Here is a 4,995-nt window from a genome sequence, read left to right on the forward strand (position 1 = left end):
GTACTTTTTACAACAGATGGAGGCTACTGCAGAGTTCCACAACTGGTCACACACAGAGAATATACATCTGAGATATGCTCACCCCTAGATGACATATCTACAGTGGAACCTCTACAGCTAAGGCTCATGGAACATAATGGGACAGGGGGTGGAGAAAATAAAATATTTCTTTAAAAAATATTTTTAAGGAAAGTGAGATGGCTCAGTGGTTAAAAGCACTTGCTGCTCAAATCTGTTGATCTTCATCAGTCCCCAGAACCCACAGTGGAAAGGGCATTCTGATTCCCTAAAGTTGTCCTCCAATGTCCATACATGTACCCCCATTTAACACACACATCTCATACATACACACACACAGAATAGTAATAAATAAATTTTTAAACAAATAAAAGGAAAAGATTATTATGAAATTGAAGACACAAAAAAATGGAAAAGATGTTTTTAATAGAAAAAAGAGAAAACAATTATTATGGCAAATGACAGCAGATTCTTACAAATAAGGAAAATCTCAGTAGGAAAAATGGGGGCTTCATACAGAAAAAGAAATATAAATTTTTGGTAAACATTGGAAACTATACTAAATAACACCTGTAATCAAGTGAATATCAATATTAACACAAGTCTATTATAATGTCAATTATTTGCCTGGGAAACATAATAATCAACTACTTCCATGACATTTTAATAAGATAATAGTTCATGACAGATTGAAAAATATTTGGGAAGCAAAAACGTTTCTTTACCAAGGATGGAGAAGAAATGACCTTTAACTAGATGAATGGGCAAAAATAAATCTCAAAATGAGATGGTAAAATGTATGCAATTCATGCAATAAGAAGTATAACTACGCTCTGTGAGACACTGTGTGAGATGTTACACGCCCACCTCTGAGAAAGAACCGGCGAAGGAGGGGCAGGCACTTCAACTGTGTCTGCAACGTTTGCTTCTTTTTAAAAAGATATCTTTTAAAATGTGGCCAAAAGTTGGGATTCAAATTTTTTTCTTGTGCACATGTGTGTATTATTTATAAGATCGTCTCCTTTTACTTTTGAATATTACATAATGAAAGACATAAAACTAAAGCAAAGTTTGCTTTTAAATTCTACATAAACTGCAGAGTGTTGGAAAGTTTCCATAAGGAAGAAAAGGAGAGATCTAAGAGAATATCAAAGCTTTTCTGAATCATCCGACAGATTAGATATCTTTAAAAAGCCATTTACTGAGTCAACTACGTATGAGGAACTGTTTAAGGCACTAGGAATATGGAAAGTTATTTATTGGGGATATAGAAAGACTCTTTGGAAAGAACCTGAGATTAAACCGAGGGTCGATTAGGCCAGACATCTTGATATGTAGCCAAATCATAAATGAATCTCTGTCCCAGATAGACAGTATTTCCCATTCATACTACTTCTTTTCCCACATTGTCACTATCTACATTTTATGCTGGCCTTAGCTGTCCACCTGGTAAAGTGAGGCTTCTAGAAACAGGCAGTCTGAGGTTCAGAGGAGAGATAAAGTTTCTAGCAACAGATGCAAAACAGATGTTCTCCATCCTTTCTTTTTTCCTTTACTTTTTTTTTTTTTAATTTAGAAGTTGGTTAAGCATGATCCTTATGTTATTGCTTAACTCTGCAAGCCAGTTGCCCCACAGCAGCCTCAGAATGAGTAGGTGTCTGAAACCATCCAACAGCAGTTGTCAGCCTAGAGGTGTCCATCAGTAGAGTTCTGGGCTGCCATGTTACCCAAGGCTGAGAATGACTGCAGAAACTGTGCTTTCTGTCCTGTTTCATTAAATTGAATGTGAACTTACAGAGTATTTGGCCTCCTTGAGAGAACGGGTTATTTGACTTAGGAGAAGTTAATTGTAATAAAATGGAGACAGTTATGGAAGAGATGTAAAATCAAAACCTAAGCTAGGAACCTTATAAATCACCTAATGGCAATTTAGTAGAAAAGGATCAAGATTTCCAGAGAAAGGCATTTATTGTTGATTGCAAGGTACTAAAATTTAGAGATGCTTCTGTGTGTCACTGAACAACGAGGACATGAAAACAGCAATAAAGATTCTTAATCATGACTCTGGGCCTCTGGGCTCTAGTCAATTTAGATATCCTTTAGTGGAAGCCTGAGCGATTAAGATGGCTGATTTCCCAGAGAGAGAATTCTGTGTTAGCTAGGCATGACTGAGCCCAAAGCTTAGAATATCTTAAAATAGCAACCTCTGTAAGGGCATTGAGATTCCTCTTGTCTTAATGCACAGCCTGAATTAAAATTGACTGTTTATCAAAACCAAAGCATTACAGTGTAAAAATCTGAAAACTTTGAGATTTATTTTGGGTTCTTTACAGGTATTTAGAAATTTGCCTTGGAGAAAATTCTAACGGTTCATTTGAAGTGGTTCTTCAGATCTGAAGAAACTTTCAGAAAAATTTTACCAACAAAATAAAAATAAAATCTTCCTCAGTAAAAATTTTTAATTGCTTGTGAAATCCTCTCTTTTCTTCCCTGTGATGACAGAGAAGGAAAATAAAAGTTGAAGGCAAAACCTCACCTGACCCTACATTGAAATTAACTGTTCATAAGTTCTTTTGTCCTGCCACAGCAATAAACCTGAAAAGTTCTCAGCCCTTACTCCAACATTTATGTTAACACAGAAATGCAAGTGTGGAGGGAAATCTTCGGAGGCTGCAGCTGCTCAGCCCTGTCCGTCTTTCACCGACGATCTCAGCCTCCTGGTGTATCCTCCGTGGCTCCTGACAGTGGCAGCTCTGTGGGATCCAGATTCTGCTTCTGCTGCATAGTAGTTGGAAAATCATTCAGCCCCTATGTACTTCTATTCCCTCATGAATACAATGTCAAATAATATGTAGTCAGTTTTGGGTATTCCCAGGGGCCCCAGATCCCTTCACCTTCTAAAATTTATACATGTTCAAGTTCCATATATAAAATAGTGTAGTAGTTACATATAACCTATACACACTCCTGCTTAAAATCATGTTTCAATTACTTATAACACAACAATGCAAATGTCATGCAAATTTCTATCTATAGTGTGAGGTACTAAGGACAGAAAAATAGCTGTACATGTTCAACACTGACATACCGTTTTCCAAATATTTTCAACTAAGAATTGATTGAATCCAGAGATGCTGCACCCATAAGACATGGAAGGCTGACTTTAGTACTTGCCTTTTATTCTCATAAACAAAACCTTTAATGTATAGCGAACACAGTGCTCTTTATAAGCAACATATAAATATGAGCTGTTCTGTTACTTAGTTTAATTGGGTGAATGTTTCAGCTAAAATAACATCTTATACATGAAAGGTGTTACCTAGAGAAACAGCAAGTTTTTGGTTAAACTTTTTGTAAAATATGGAAAGAGACAGATATGCATACTTTAAAATATACACATTTTATAACAGGACAAATATAAAATATTCAACGATTATGGGTATGATAGATGAATTTTTTTCTTTTTTCTAAAAAAAAAGAATTTAATAAGTAAATTTAAAATGCACTAAAATTCTAACATTGGCAACTTGTTACCAAGGACTCAGTCCTTCCTGTTTAACAGGATGGCTGCTAATCATCTGTGTGGTCCCTGAGGAAAATGTTCGGTTTCTGTTCTGTAAGCAAATCTGATCATTCAGGAAGACAGTCCAACCATATCTAAGACCGAAGCCTACTCATAACTCGTGAAATGGGTCTCCCATTCATAGAGTTTCCGTTCTTCACTTACGTTAGTTTTATTCAGCCATAATGAAAAACGAAAGTGTGTCATCTGCAGGAAAATGGGAATCACTGGAAATCATCTAAAAGTGAAATAAGCCAGACTCGAAAAGAAAAATAGGGTGCATTTTCTCTCATATGCAGAATATTTATTTAAATATGTACATTAATATGTAGACTAATGAAACCCATTGTTTTTTATTTAAATAAAAATTATTTTTAAAATGCCAAAAAATTTCATTACAAAGGCTATGGTTTAGTCTTAAAGTGGCTGGCCCTAGTATTTGGTACATTAGCCGAGTATTCACCTAGTCACTCCATCTCAAAGGAGCTAAGGTATCAAAAGAGCTAACAAACTAACAAGTGAGGTGAGTGAGGAGATCTCAATTTTGTTTAATTGGGCCTGTGATATGGCTCATGGATAAAAGCACCTTCTGTACAAACCTGACAACCTGAAAATTGTGCCCTAATTCACACAACACACACTCATGATACACACACACAGAAACAGATACATACACAGACACACACACACATAATAAAAAGAGCTAACAAACTAACAAGTGAGGTGAGTGAGGAGATCTCAATTTTGTTTAATTGGGCCTGTGATATGGCTCATGGATAAAAGCACCTTCTGTACAAACCTGACAACCTGAAAATTGTGCCCTAATTCACACAACACACACTCATGATACACACACACAGAAACAGATACATACACAGACACACACACACATAATATAATAATAATAATAATAATAATAATAATAATAATATATTTTTGTAACAAAATATGTGCCCTGGCATACATGTGGAGGTCAGAGGACAATTTGCAGGTTTTCTCTCCTTCTACCATGTGAGTCCCAGGGATTGAACTCAGATTGTCAGACTTGGTGGTAAGTACTTTAAGCTCATGAAGCAAACTTACCAGCCTACAATGGTAGCTTTTTAATAACCAACAGTTTCCTCACCTGTATAACAGCATTAGAACAATAACTCTCTACGTTGCAATGAAGTTTCCTGTACCTAGTGCTGAGAAGCGCTTACAACGTCTGGTACCTAGAAGGCACTTGTGATGGCTAATCCTGGGTGTCAACTTGACTGGATCTGGGATTAACTGAAATGAAAGAGATCTTCTTGATTGGATCATCTGAAGCTGGAAGACACACCCTAGATGTGGGTGTTACCTTCTGATGACAGTCAGTATAGAAGGCCAAGGCAGAGGAGAATGCCAGGCTTCTTGCTGCTTGCCTTCTCTCT

This window comes from Nannospalax galili, unplaced genomic scaffold (genome assembly GCF_000622305.1).
Source record: "Nannospalax galili isolate Female #2095 unplaced genomic scaffold, S.galili_v1.0 scaffold55, whole genome shotgun sequence".
NCBI classification, from domain to species: domain Eukaryota; kingdom Metazoa; phylum Chordata; class Mammalia; order Rodentia; family Spalacidae; genus Nannospalax; species Nannospalax galili.